This window comes from Accipiter gentilis, chromosome 27 (genome assembly GCF_929443795.1).
Source record: "Accipiter gentilis chromosome 27, bAccGen1.1, whole genome shotgun sequence".
NCBI lineage: Eukaryota > Metazoa > Chordata > Aves > Accipitriformes > Accipitridae > Astur > Astur gentilis.
Genome location: NC_064906.1, coordinates 13,878,338 through 13,894,650, shown reverse-complemented (window position 1 = coordinate 13,894,650; position 16,313 = coordinate 13,878,338).

Sequence of the window (16,313 nt, the reverse complement as noted above, 5' to 3'; positions counted from 1 at the left end):
GACACCAGTTCTATCAAGGTGTAAAAAACTCTGGATGTCCTAGTTCTGTTTGGAACCAGAAGGGCAGTGGAGGGAAGTCTCTCTTGTCTCAATACTAACATCTGATTTTGTGAACTCAGAAGATGTCAATAAACATTGAGGATGTTGGATGCTCATTGTGGTCCATTCTTTGGGAACCTTTGCCTATGCATCCATCACAAACTATAACTCCAAGGCCCTACATCTATTAGACATGTCCCCAGACAGCATTTCTACATCAGAATGTATGGGAAACAATGGAAAAATATCTATTTTTAACAGACAACGTCTTCAGGCTGCACAATTCTTCTTGAGGTCTATTCACCTTGTGACCACCATAGCAATGTCTTATCTATAACAACTGTTCAGCAAGTCAGTGGAAAAATATTAACAAGAAACTTGGTCCCAGATTTTTGCCTCAAATTAGTTTGGGTTTAAACAGCAAGTCTCTTTAAAGTTGGCGTATTGTAATCTGATTACTCAGGCCTGTAGAGCACAAAGGATTACAATCTGTAAACATGGTTTCTAGGTTAACACATGGGGATCTCAAAGGGGACAAATCATTACACAAACACACTGAAATCAGTAGGACTGAGCAGCAGCAATGGTCTGCTGAATCTTAATCAAGTTTAATAATGGTCTGGATTTTAGGCTAAAAAAAAATCACTATGTCTGAACAGCTTTTGCCCTGAATTCCATAGACACGTGTTGGAGTTCCTATGCAGAGCCACCCACTTCAAATCATGAACAAACCCAGGACTGATAGTTAACACTGCCACAGAATGAAATCTGTAATGCCAGTCATAATTTATACGAAACAGACAATGACTCGTGTATTAGCAGTTTTCATGTTCTATAGTTCTGTACTAGAGAAAATGTTGAAAATATCTTTAATGAAATTATGAACACGACAAATACATCATCTCTTCAGAATCTATAGGTAAAAAATTAATAGCAGGGGTTTTAGTATTGTATCTTTTATAAAACTCTTCTGCTTACAGGAATAGAGAAAGGAAGAAAGCTGGCTTATGTTTTTGCATAAATTTGCAAAGTGGAAGAAGCAGCACCTATGTTAAGGTACAGACATGAAAGATATTTATATACAGGTTTTTAAAGGATGACATATCAAAGACATTTGCAGGAATACGGACTGGGTCACTCAACCTGATAGAATGAGGACTGCAACATTTAAAATCCCTTCCCCTGAGTCTTCTCAAGGTCAGAGAAATGTTTAAAATAAACCACAAGGTGAGGAAAAATAGAAGAGCAGGTAGGCCAAATGTTGTACTCATCTGCCTTGTCAGCCTCCTTTGAACCAGTAAGCAGAACAGCCATGAACCAGCACAACCTCAGAATGCCATGGAGATGCAGATGTCTTTGAAATGTCTTCTTCTTAAACATCTGTCTGGGCGAACACATCAGGAGGGTTTGTCATCTCACCAGCCCTTTGCCAGTCTGACACTGATGTAAAAATTGCCATTTCCATGAAAATGCCAGCCCTTATTCAGAAATGTATGAAATGTATGTGAGCACAGAGAACTCCATATTCATTATATGCATATTTTTTGTATCACGGAACTGGATTATTTTTTGGTTTTAAGTTGATACGCTTCTTTGCTGATGTACAATAAACATACAAATGTATTATTCCTCTTTCCCAGTTGGAAACTGCTTTTTATTGGGAGTATTTTTTATGATTATCAGCAAGAAAGGCAAATACTGGGTGAATTGTTATTAAACCCCATTGGCATGACTTTTCCCATGAGTCCTATGGCAGCTTTGTTCTCATTCAGGGATCACTCAAATCTCTTCATTTAAGATTTCTTAAGTTTTCAGAATTATTGTCCTCAACCTCTTTAAAAAAACCCCAACTTTTCCTTTCATTCTTATAATCCTCTTAATTTCACAGCAATACTGATCCATAAAACTCCTTCCTTGCAGGGGAAGCCAGCTGCCACAGCACTCCTAATGCCAGACAGAGATCGGTGAATGATGGCGCACTCCCCCAACCTCGAGCTTACTGTGCAGGGGTACAGACAGGCAGAATCACTCTGCAATCTCCACTGTAATGATAGTTCAGAAAGTTGCAAGGGGAACTGGGTCTGTGGTCACATTCCCACTCTTCCACTGTGGTGGTGGACAAGGCTAGCTGATGAACAACCACTAGAATCTGCTAACACCATCTGGGGAGTTATAAAGAAATGGTGCTTTTGCTCCCATCCTGGAGAAAGAAGGAAAACAGTCTACTGTCACTTCCCTCTGTGGTGAAGAGAACTTAAGAAAACTTGGCTCTTCCAGCTGTAACACCACTCTAAGATAACGTATCTTTCAGTTTAAAGTGTTGACATTCTTGTTGAAAATTCCACAACTGCATCAAAAATCATCCCGTCTTCAGATATGAAATAAAAATTTATTTCCCTGCTTACATTCTGGCATGTGATCAGTCTGGCTGCATTCATGAGGTTATAGACACCTTAGCAATAAATAAAGTCTGCAGAGCAAAAGCTCCTTCTCTTTAAGAAGTAATCTATATTAACCAACAGCTGAATAGCCAGAGAAGATTCATAATGAGTCACGCCTAACACTACATGGTACAGGTCACTTCAAATAAAAGGAAAGTTGAATTTGAATTTATAAATTTAAAACTCCGCTGGTCCTGTGTTGATGTCCCTTCTCCATTATCCTACAAGTCACAGAGTAAAAACAAGAATCCAATATTTTCACCCTTTGGGTCTTATTCAAGCCTGTACAGAAAAGTAGCTATTCTGAAATATTTTCTGGCATCAGTGCCTTCTTGCAGCTAAGCACCAAATGTTGCCATAATCTCTTCCTCTCTCCCCCATGCGGTATTTGACAACACAAAATGATGCTCATCCAGACATGAAAACCATATATGGATGCAGCCTTCAAATGAGTGCTGAGCACTCCAAATCTTCTTTCAGATCCAGCTGCTATACACATCTGTCTGTAAGTACCAAGCTAAAGCTTATTTATGCTTTGTCAGCAAGCAAACTTCCTGTTCCAGGCTTCCTCAATACCCATATTATTAGTCAACTGAATGCTGAATTATCAGAGGATAAGCAGGAAGCAAAGCTGCTCTGGTTGCTTACTGCAGTGGAGAGGTGGAGAAATAGCAGGAAATCAGAACATTCAACAACTACACATGTAGGTGGCTTCTCCTTTGAAAAACGTCAAAACAAAAGGAAGGAGGAAAGATTAATTCCCTGCCTAGGAATCTTCTCTTCAGTTCCCCTAAAGGGAACATGGTCTACCTCTTCATAACAACATCAGTCATACCCAAAACTTAAAGACAACCAATTCTCATCACAGACAGAATACCAGACCCACCAAAAAAAAAAAAAAAAAAAAAAAGGTGAGAAGAATAAATTACATGCATTCTTCTGGCAGAAATCATCTGAGAAGAGATTGCAAATCTTTGTGTAAACAAGCCGTATTTAAGAAATTTAGCACCATTCTGGACTTCGACAGGGACTGCTCCTCGCCTCCTCGCTATCTAAGTCTCAGCATGGCTGCTGTGCTTCCTCTACTGCCAGAATATGTCTGGCAATGATTTCTTAGCTCGGAATCAGTACCTTATCCCTGCTGCCTCAGCATATCTCTGCCACTTTATCTCTCCCTGTCTGGTGAGAAACTGGCTTCCCTGGTGAGGAATCAGTGTCCTGTAGCATTTAGGAGTCAGTGTGATCTCTCAACCACTCATTTTTGAGAACTTGGAGAGATTAGTAAAGTGGCAAAAGTGAAACAGAGTACCTTAAAGGAAGGAAAAGGAAGATGGAGGGAACTACAAAACAGCCTCATTTCAAGACCCTCAAACTACATATTAAGCAATCAGCCTTTAAGCACTTAGAAGACAAAGAATTTGCCAACACATCAAGAACCTGTAGTGTCAGTTCAAGCTACTTATCTTCCCTGATAGTACAACTGGCATAATGGAAAGAGAGAAGCAGCAGATGTGATATACTCATTTTTATAAAACTTGATATTTTCCCTCATGATTGTCTTGTAAGTGAACCCGCAAAGGCAGCGGAGATTAAGTTACAATAGGGTGACCACTCACTTGGTAGAAAATAGGTACATGAGGAGTATCAGTGTCAGATTGGGAATACATTTCAACTGGAGTAGAACACGAATTTGTCTTTGGCCAAACTCTATTCAATACATTAATTTAAAACTCGAATGGCAGTGAAAAAATTACCAGTTTGCAGATGTCACTGATCTGGAAGGCCTCATACCAGAGATAGAAGTGGTATTAAAATGAACCTAACAAGTCAGGAAGACATTCAACAGGCAAATGCAAAGAACTACGGCCTGAAGAAATGCATAATATGATATAAAGAATAACTGCACAGCTAGAGCAGTGAGGAGTTATTATGGTCCATAAAATGACAGACAACATTGTGATGTTGCTGCTGGGAAAGGAAAATCTTTTTTAGCATATACTGGTAGGACTGTCATATACATTACCAAAGTGATAAAGATCGTTCTATTCTGTGTTCATTCAGCCTCGGCTGGAACACAGCAGCCAGTTCCCGGCACCATACTTCAAGAAAGCAGAGAAATGAGAGAAGTGCTCAGGAGAAGAATGGTGACAGGTTTAGGCAACATGGCCTGTGAAGACAGGTGGAAGGAATTATGTTTGTCCAGCCTGGGAAAAAGGTACTGAGGAGAATCTCTAAAAATATTGTAAGAATTGTAGTAAAACATAAAATTATCAATACTCTCTCATAATCAGTGGGAAGGAAACAAAAAGTAATTAGCTTCAGTGGTAGCAGAAGACACCCAGGTTAGCTCTCAGGCAAAATTTTAAGAACTATTCCACTCTGGACAAAGTTGCCTGAGAGGCTGCAGAACCTCAGTCATTAAAGCTTTTGAAGAAAATGTTACACAGGTATCTGTAAGGGATGGGTTAAGTATATTTATCTATGAATGGAAAGGCACTAGCTGGCCTTCTTGAAGTCATTCCCACACTTACATTGCTATGAAAGTTATTATATGCTTTGTTAAGGATTTAGGAATGCTGTCAGGACCCTGAACACAGACTGCGAGGTGGGGGAAAGGTTTTGCACAGCCCAAAGGCCAGGCTCCTTGGTGCTTGGCTCAGGGGTCAGGAAGGTCCAAGAAAACCAACAGGGAGCAGCAAGGACTGGCTGCTCCATAAGGGAAGGGGAGCCAGGCAGCAAGGCAGGCAGAGGCTTCATCAGCAAGGGCACAGACTTGCAGTACCTAAAAAAGAAGAGCAAAGCAGGTCTAGTGGCAGCAATCAGTAGCAAGAGTCCAGACTGCTGACAAGTCTGTAATGCTGAGGCAAGCCCACAGCCAAACCAGGCAGTTAAGTCCACAAGTGGGTGTCTGGCTCAGTGGGGTATGTGGCCAAGCACAGGCGTAGCTGCAATAAAGGTCAGGCAGCAGCAACGAGCAAGGGTCTGAGCGTAAACACAGCGCTCAAGTAAAACAGGAATAAATCCCAACAAGACTTCTCACAGCTCTTTCTCACACAACTTCTTCCACAGTAGTTGGATCCAAGGCCATGCATCTGCGCCATATCAGCAACGACCTTGAGTCCAGTGTGCCAAACCCACAGAGGGGAGTGGGTACACTCAAGAGACCTGACAAATACTTAGGAAGTGACAAGGAAACCAGCACTGCAATCATTTACCTTTCTTCAGTAGGTACCTCCTAATATTTTTGTGTTTTTTATAAATATTATCTGCAAATTCCTACTCTGGTATAAATCAACATTTTTAGTTGCCTCTTCAGGGGTGCTAGTACAGTTCCAAGGTGAAACAACTGAACCAGCATAATAATATAAAATCCTGGCACATGCATGGATAATACTAACATACTAAAAATATTGCCTTCTTGGAATGAATACACATACAAACAGGTAGAAAATTACAGCAAATTAATATAAATGTTCAGATTGCTGATAGTAATTGCAATGTTTTTAAATGTTAATATTGTTTTAGTAAGCGGTCAATTGTGAATGCATTTGCTAATTGCAGTATCATTATTAAAATTAAGAGAGATGAGGTTGTAGGTATTCTTCTTGATAGAATAAATGGAAGTACTTGAGAGGATGCCATCTGTTGAGTGAAAATCATAATGTAAATGTGATTAAAGTTGTATTACTCATTAGTAGCAAAGCACCAAATATTTCCTTTTAAAAAGCTTCATATATTTCAAAGCTACACCATTACAGGAGCAGCACACTCAGATTCCATCCGGGGATCAGCTACATCCCTTTATAGTAGATATTTCACCTGACCTTCTAATCTAAAGCTTGTGCTTGCTACTTTACAGTCAGCTTTTCTTCAAGCCAACTTGTCAAACACATGGGTCACATTTTCCAAATGCCAGTGATAATCTGAAGTACGATCACCCAGAATGCCTTATCTTCGGGAAAGCAAGAGGTGGGGTCATTCTCTTCTGTTAAGAAAACAGAAATAAGTGTTCAACATGACAAGTCTCAGATCTCTGAGACTCGGCTAGCCATGCAAAGCTTCACTTATCAGAACCCACAATTCTCCATCAGCTTAGATTCCTCTCTGCTTTCAAAGGAAAAACCTACCTGTCAGCTTGAAATGCTGCACAGGGCTTTGGCTTCCCCACAAACCTCCCCTAGAAAAAGAAGCTCTTCCTTAGGCCTGCCACGCTCCTACAGCAAAGTACTTTGCTCAAGTCTCAACAGAAGGGTCAGTGGTGGCCTAATGATAGACTGGTGAGAAAAACAAATAGCAACTGCAGTACCAATTATTGTTTTAAATATAAGGAAGCTCCAACACTGCTGAAATCAATGGCCAAAGATCCAGAACAGGATTTTAGTTTTAAGATGGCCTAATCTTTTATAATATCTTTATAATAAATGTGAGAAGCTCTCCACTGTGATTAGTTCAGGTGTTGCAAATTTAATGTGCTATCTGTTGGAGAAGACTGTGATTTTCAGAGCTAATCTAGGTAGGTGATGGAGACAATGCTGCTTCTGCATTTAGGTTCCATCTGTCCAACATTAGTCTGTACCTAAACTGGCACATACTTGAGGTATTGTGCTGCCTGTGGTAACTGCTATCAAATCATTCAATGTATATAATACATGCGACTGAGTCTTTTTTATATTCTACCATAGAGTGTATAATTTGATGGATTAAGTCAGTTTAGTTGATGCTTAAAATGATGGAATTTGCCAAATTATACTGACTTGGGATGTTGTAAGAATGTGTCAAAAATTAAACTTAGAGTTTGGTGATAAATCAGACAGATTATGAGGTGGTGTGTTAATCAATCCCTTTAAGATTCCTCTGCCTCCTTGTTTTCCAGAGCCCAGAGTAGTTTTGGATACTCTGGCATATTTCTGTAAAAAAGCCTTTGCATTACCAACCACATCACAAGAATACTGAGCGACTGAAAAAAAGGGTCAGAGTTGTGAGATCACAGTTTGTGGAGCAACAATATTTGGAGACAAAACAGTGAACTGACCAAAGGTACTGACAAAAAAAGGACAAATGAGGACCTTTCCCTTCGGATATGAAATATGACAGCATTTGATATATTAAATAATTATCATCCTTTTCTCAATCAAATCCTTTCCAAAAAAAAAAGAGGGGGGCAAAAAAAAAGTACTGTAGTTTTTCATGTTGAAGTTATTCCTCCTGCATCCATGGACTCCAGTTCTTCCCCTCTTCTTTGATAGTGACCCTTTTTTTCTTAAAAACTTACTGAAATGTTTCCTCTGGTTCTTTTTGTTTAAAAAGACATGCAAGGTACTTTTATTTCATGAACGTTACAAGCAGGTAAGAATTTAACAATTAATAGTATGTTTTTCATACTAGTAGTGCCAATTACATGCTGTTTAAGCTTACCATCTAATTGCATGCTAGTGCTGGCTTCAGAGAAGGCATGACATTAAGTCAGACTTGTGCTGCATTCCCCAGCAGTGGAATATTCAATTATTTGTTCTGACTCATGTAATTCCCTGTATTCCAAGCTTGTTAATGTCATTACAGGGCTGAAATAAAGTGATTACTCTAAATGAGTATTTATCCGATAGGCAATGCAATTCCTGCCCCCTCCAGCTGACAACAGATGATTGCAAGTGTTCTTCTCTACTCCCTCACCTGCACCTCCCCCTCCTTCCCCTGTCAAGGAGGGAACCATAACATTGTGGTGCTCTGTGAAATACTGTCAGATGGCGTAAAATATATATAATAAAATAAAAAGAAGCGCAACCTTCCCCGGCAGAGTTAAAGCTAATGACCACTGCTTCCACTCCCAGTCAGTGATGACAGGTTGAACTAACTGATAATGGCATGCCTGCTGTTGAGCTGGCCACTTATGTTATTTCTCTTGACATGGTTCTGGGGAAGGCCTAATTTTTTTGACATTTGACCATGCAAATTTGAGTCCTGATACATTATTCTGCATTTACATCCTCCCAGTGTTGCTGTTTAAAATGTGCTACAAGCTCCTTGAGCTCAGCTAATAAAGGCCACAGAATGAAAGAAAGTTAAATATGAATGTAAGAGGAGACCTAAATGAAGGGCTAGCTTGTACATCTTAGAGATGACCTTCTGGAAATGAGCAAGTGGAAAATCCTTTTTAAAGCAAATGGTAAGAAGTGTAACATTGATTTTTTTTTTCTTCAAAAATTTTTTTAAAGATTCTAAAATATTCACAAAAAGGAAAACATTAAGTTTTACATAGACATTTCTTCAGTCAGCAATTCAGCTGAGTGTATTTTAAGCCTAGGTTCCATTAATGACTCTTAGTACTACACCTTTCCCAAAGAGCCAGAAATTCATAGTGCTTCATTAAATATAAAGAAAAAATATAGCTTGCCCTCTCTCTCTTTCTTTTCACTTGCTTTTAAATTTTTCACATTGTTGAAGTCCAAAGGTATCACCTGTGAGCAAATTCAACTTTTTTCCATCTCTTAAAATTAATTTGTATAAATTTACTGCTTATGAACAGCAATAGCTTGACAGCTCTTAGAAAAACACATCTCTTTAGCTACAGACTGGGTGCAGGCTGGACCTGTGGCTCCTCAGCTAAGGCTTTTACATCAAACCTGAATGGGTCATATGCAGGGAAAGGTCAGCATTGTATGGGCTTTTTATATGCCTGGAGTCAGGGAAGTTGTGGTAAAACTTTCATTCACAGGTTTTTCTCTGTGGTCTTCTCTCTTTCTGACTCTGTTTATTACAACTAACCTCTTGGTGCATAAGCCAATATCCACTGAAGTCAATAGAAATTTTTCTGGCTTACGTGCTCTGCTTCACTCTCACATAAAGACTCCAATAATGAAATGGATGCAAGAGGATTACATTGCATCCAGCCTCCAGTATCTGGCATGCAGTTAGCACCCAGAATGTATCAGACTTCCCCCAGTCAATCACCCTGGAAAATAATACATTTTATAAAGAGCCTAAATCAGCACCTCTGAGCACAAATAAAGCAGCAATCTACCATGAACAAGAAACCTTTGACCACTGTGTAATCTGGGCCGCCAAGTAAGCCATCCACTCTAAAGCTACTGTAGCTTGCTCTTTAACAATACTTATTTATACTCTCTTTACTTTCCTTGTGAGTTCCTCTGATTTCACGTGTGCCTGCCAACAACTAAACACTCTGCAACACAAAATAAAAGACACAGTCTGTGTGATATTGGTATGATTTAGATAGAAAACTTGAAGATGTTAATATTGCACTGTATCTCATTGCAATTACATTATACTATATTACATTGCTACCAGCTTAGGATATTATGCTGTAAACAAAGGAAAGTAACACCAGTGGGCTGATTCCATTTTCTTTTTATTTCTAATATCTGCTGGTATCAAGACCCAGTTTTCAAATTCCTTTTTGATGCTTATATTAAATGTGTAACTTAAATCCAGCTCAGACTGACCAACGTTGGGAAAAAACATTAATGATCTTATCATCAGTCACGAGCCATGTAAATATGAAGGTACTTCTCCCAGTTTTCAAGTGTTTCTTTTGCAAGACCGACACCAGTGACAACTTGATCAGTCATCTTGTAGTCACAGTGAGGTCAAGGAACGTGAATGATTTCCTTACTCACTCTAAATGGATGGTTCCTCTAGAAGACTCAGTCAATTTGCAGACATATCTGATTGTTAATCCTTAGTATCAATCCTCTCCTCACCTATCAACAAAGAATAGCTCCATGAGGAGGAAGCCATTTGCCCTATATGTTCCCCAGGACTAAGGTAGAGCCACTTACCATCCTCTTCTCCTGCCTCTGTGGCTTACACCAGCAACACAGAAATGCCTTCCTTTGCCTTATGGAGAAGTAGGTGACTAGCAGGCAGGTACCCAAACCGACATCAAAAAAAGGAATATAGCAGTCCAAATAACTGTCTGCATATGCTCATTTTTACCAGACTATCCCTGCTTCTCCTGTGATACCTGCTGTTTTTAAAATGTTTCTTCAAGCTACCTGGAATAACCCACTTTTTCCTTTCGTCCATTTTTAAAGAAACCTAATTAAAAATAAGTGGTAGATTCATAGCATTGTACTGACCTGAATTTGCCAAAACAGAAACAAACTGGAGTATGCATTCACTGTGCTAGATAGTGTTGTGAGTGAAAATCAAGGGAGGATGCTAATGACAATTGAACAACCAATAAACTAACTTAGAAATCAATTAGATTATTACCAGAAAGCCACCACTTGAGCAAATATCAATCTCTCTAGTTGGTCAGAAAGTGGCACTAACAGCACCAACACCTTAAAACATCCTGTAGATTCTTCTTTTTGTACAGCTGTCTAAAATATGTTCTTATCCTGCTGAAGCATGAATCATCTCAAAAATCCCCCCACCTCAAGTGCTGTTTCATCCTGCAGCAGCTGAGGCTGCAGGGGAAGCCATGTGAAACAGCTGGCTATGCAATATCCTCTCACCGGTTACCTCACTTAAACCATAGAGAACACAATCTAAGGCACATACTCCAAGTCAAATAGCATTTCCCTCTGCAATACTTTAATTCCACAAGGACTGATATCTGAGATACAATCTGAACATCCATGTTGGATACCTACACTACAATTTTTAAAATGACAGTGTAGGCATAAGAAGTCCCAAATTTGCTTTGTAATTTCCCTTTGAAAAATCAACAGACACCTGCAACATTTGCTTCGCTAAACGGAAATCACATTTTAGCACTGTATTTTCCTGGAGGGAAAAGTCATGAACACCCTAGTATTTATCACCAGTCTGTTTTGTAATCCGGTAACACAATAACTATGAATCCAGTAATACAGAAAATAAAAGATCTGAGGGAAACAGCCACTGTTTTTTCAAAGAACTGTGGTGCAGACAGTTTTTAAACACTGCAGAGTGTGTTTGTCCAGGGGAAAAAAGATCCAAAAGCACAGTGGCATGAGTGGAAACTGGACAAGGGAAAAAGTACACTGGCCAAAGCTATAAACACCTTGAAGATCATGATTCCTCCCCTTTTACTATTGGAAAAAATTCCACTGAGTGCAAATGCTGCTCAGTAGTTATTTAGTTCGAAAGGTTGATGTCCAGAAATGTAAGCTCAAGGGTTTCTAATCCTACCCAAGCTGTCTCCATTTCACTACCAACATTTCTCACCTAAGCACTTCCCAGGGAAATGAAGAACTAAAATAAATGCTAAGAGATGACAACAGAATGGGATCCTGTTAACCTCTTAGTAGAGAGTGAAAACATGAAAGTTGCTATTGTGTATCAAATATATAAGACCCCTTCTGAAGGTCAGTTTATTACACCCCTTCTATACCAATAAAAGAAAAGTTAGAACTTGCAAATACCTTACAGTTCCAATCTAATTTGTGTAATATATAACAGCACTGCATAAATTGCACAGGCTGACTGTCTTCTCACAGATTCAATTTAGCCTATTTCTACCGCAAATTACTTTAAATATTAGCATTTTCCTGTTTATAACTCAGCAAAAAGAAATTTTGTAGCCATATTGAATAACAGATACTTACTACAGGATTTATCACATTTTTTTCCAAGTGAAAAGTGACTTTATAATGAGTAATACTAATATTGTTCATATTTATGCATTAGATACGCATATATATACTACTGCCCTCTGCAGAATGGAATTATACCGCCTGCAATGCTCTCTTTCAAGCCAGGGTATGTTTTTAAAATATATACAATAGATTTAGAAGCATTCAACTGTTATCTATGTGCTCATATAACTCGAAGTATACATTTCATCCTTCCCCGAGCGAGGACCATGTTTTATGAAATCACATTATATCCATTCAGATTTTCACATTAAAATTGAAAAGTATTTAGCCAGCAGCTGCATCTTTAAAAACACATCCTGAATTACTGACCAGTTATTAAAATATCAGTAAAACTCCCAAAGTGGGACCTCTAATGATCAGTAGAATTTAAGCGCTGTTACAAGGATTTCAAATAAACTCATAAAACTCACAGATAAGTGAGAAGTAAAGCTTAGCTCTCTACTTAGCTGGGTTATCAATAACAAAATCAGAATAACAAGTTCAGTTAATGCCTAAAAAGAGAAAACTGGTCTATGCAGAGGAAGCAGGTAGATCCCTTCCAAAGACCTCTATTTCTCAAAATCCCATCTCTTTACAAGATTAATAGAGGATTAATATCAGTGCAGCTGTATTTTTGTCACTTTAGCTAACCACAAATATTCTGCTTCTACATGACATTACCTTAATGCTAGCTAAGTATAACTCGCCACGCTCTGGGGTTATTTGCTGTTGCAATTTTAGCTTGCGTTCATACTTTGTCCCAAGCAATAAATATAAAAAACCCTACCTGACTAAAATAACTTTTGCCGGAGCCATTTTGATCTTGCCTGTCCCTACTTGCAATTTCTGCTACCTTTGCAGTTTCTGTTATTAATATATATAACCTCGATTAAGCAATAGAGTTAGGCCACAGGCTTTCTGCTCTATTGGGCCTTGTGCTCTGTTAGACTACAGTCTTTATGCTCAGGTTACAGAATTGCCCTGGATTTTCCATTTTTCAGAGAATCTATAAAGTAGCAATTAGTTATTTTGCAGAGAAGAAGGAACAGCAACATAAAATGCCAAACTTGAAACTAGAAGGCATTAAAAATTGTTTGGAGCCCAGCCTGAACCAACAGAGAACAAATTAACAGTGAGAAGCTGGGCAGCGAAGACCAGACAAATGACCTGAAAGAGCGAGAATGCATTCCCGACAGGGAGGCTGCAGTGACACAAACTGGAGAGGATGTAGCAATATGGAAAAATTAATAAACTCTCAGAGACTCCCGTTCAGAATACACTTACTGGCTGTTGCTTCTAAAAAGAAAAATCTACATCAAAAGTAAGAGAAAAACCATGGGCTGTGAATGCCCTGAAACACGGCTTGGCGCTGCGGAGGGAAATACCCTCCTGGACTCTCCATCAAAAATTCTGTCCAGTTCTCCCTGCCCTTGCCCTGGGAAGCCTGGGAAAGGTTGGCCCTGGAAAGTCCCACACTGCTTGCTACTTGAATTGATACTCATTTACTGCTGTTCATTTACTCTCACTACCAGCAATAAACACAAACAGGAAGCAGTATGGATCAAAAACAGCATGAAAGGAGGAGGGGAGGCAGACTTGAGTGGGAAGTGTGAAGGAGAAGAAGGTTAAACAGTGAAGCATGTGCTCCAAATAACTTCAGGCAACTCAACAGTAGCTGCAAAAAAAACATCACCAACACTTCAGACAAGTCTGAAGTAGCTTTGCTATAAAATGACATCCTGATACAGAAGCCATGACTAACTCTTAGCATGCCTAAAAAGCTACTGATGCCATTTCTGTGTAGGACTTGCACGACTGGACCCCCTAGGAGATGAAGCATGGGAGCCGGCAATGTAATGCGGAATGTACCACACCCAGAGAATATTTCAATGTTGTCAAGAAGCAGTTGGGTCAAACACAGTCTGATCTCAGCACAATGTGTTATCAATGGCTATCTCTATCTTTCTTGAAGAGTGGCTCTCAGTCACTCTTTCTGTGTGGTGATCTGCTTACCTCCCATGTAGCTGCCATGTGCCTGATCTTCCCCAGATATGTTGCCGCGTTCTACTTGGAGCAGGTTCCACTGTTCCCACAGGAAACGGGATTTGGACATTTGTCCTGGACTACAGGTCAGAGCAGAGGCAGTAGCTTGGACTACTTGCCAGAGGGCCAGAACTCAGTCACAAATTACTACTGTGTGCATGCATGGCACACTTTGGATTTACTACTTAGGTACAAAGAAGTCACTCTGGGCACACCGTGCAAGCTCAGTGAATCCACAATGTGTCAGATTTGCTACAGACACAGTTTGCATGCATGGCAAGTCTGGCATGACCAGTATGTTGGAGTCATTGCATGCGCACAGAGTTGCGTGTGTGTGGGCATGTAGCTTGGTGCTCAGCTGCTGGGCAACTCAAGTCCCAGCTGCGCTACAGCCAGGCTGTGGGGCCATTTGCAGGCTCACTGTCTGTACATAGACTTGAGGCTAGCAGTGGGACAGCTCTTTGGAGACAGTGCAAACCTACTTGTGAATCTCACACATCCCTGATCCAATAGCCCTGCAGCCAAAATGGTCATGGAAGTGTAGAGAGTAGCAGCTGCCATTGCAGGAAACAAACCAAAGTGACCTCCCTATAAAGAAAAATAGGGATGGACTACCTGTGAAAGGAAATATCAAATTGTTATCCTCTTTCCATCAGTTTCATGAAACTGCTTGAAAACATGGTGGCTAAATTTCCTTAGTTTTGCCAAGGATATCAAGTCTACGGAAATGTTAACTCGCTCTTGACCTTGCAGTTGGAAATTACAAAGCAGCAAGCACAATGGAGCATAGTTTAGTCATAAATAAGCTGGCCCAAATGAGTTGGTCTATCTATACAAAGCAGTGCCATGCAGAAAGAGTGTCCTGAACAAAAGTGTACTTCCATTACTCCAGCATAGCCCTCTGCCTAGGCCAATTGCCTCTTTCCGGAGCTAATTAGAGCAGAGCACATTAATCCAGACACTCTTGCTTATCTTGCCAGCTGCTCCACTGAGATGCAGAACACAATTGTGTCCTCTCAGCCAGCCACAAGACAAACGCATGAATGTCTGCTGTGGAAAATTCATTGTTAATACCCATTCCGTAGCTGGCAAGCTCTCATTTGTTACCAGTCTCATGGATTGACTTCAAAAGATGATGAAAAGGTCCTTGCAAAACTAAGAATCTGGCTGCACATTTAAATATGAGAAACACAAAAGTGGATGTATTAACAAGACCTTTTCATGGAGACAAAAGCAGAACAAGCATCAGGGAAATGAAGCTGGCACCCAGTCTACCCAGCTGATAGCAGTGATGCTAGGTGAGTGAGTTCAGATACTCTACCAGGGCATTCACATAAACCAGGAAAACAAATGTTAGTGAACACAAAGTTCTTGTTTACGAGTCACAGCCTCTTTACTAGTGCTTTTGGAGTGTGAAAATGCACCATCCTGCTTGGGGGAAAAAATAATGAACTCCTTTTTTCATAACATAGCCGACAGAATTTGCTTGGAACTGGCCTCCATATTTGGCTACACTTTTGGAAAATGATTCTATTTTTATATAGTGAAAGAGGTATAACTCACTTTGGTTTACATTTAACTCCCAACTTCCGTTTGAAAGTTGTCCTTCTGTTAACGTTAGTATTGTTTTGTATTGTTTCAGAAGTCAGACTCTGACCATTTAATGACTTCGCTACAGTGGGCATACTTCAAAACTTCTACTTTAGAAGTTAGGAAAACTAGTTGCTCTAAGTAATAAAACTGTACAGCACAGCAGCATTTTAAGATATTGAATCCTACACTTAAATTTTGATTTTGTACCTTTTAAAATCTTTGGATAGCATATAAAATTTGAAAGCATCTATTTAGTTTCTTTAATTCTCTACTTGCAATGCTAGTCTTCTGATTGATAGTTTTGTGAGGATTAGGCTGAATCAAGCTTAATGTTGGGGGTTTTTTTCCCAAAAAGAGCTGGAATCTGGTCTGTAGCCTCATTTTCAGTAATCTGGAGCTGCTATCAGGCCTTTGATCATAGCAAGCCTTACAGACTGAAAAGTTCTACTTTAAAATTCCCTACGCATTTGGAGATGTCAATAAAGTTCTTTTAAAGTGTCAGAAGTGATTGCTCTGCTTGTAGTTTTGCTAATACCAATTACAGTGGTATTGTCTCCAGTCAGAAGAGGGTATAAAGAAACAACTAAATGAACCCTTCTTATCCCCCTACCCACTC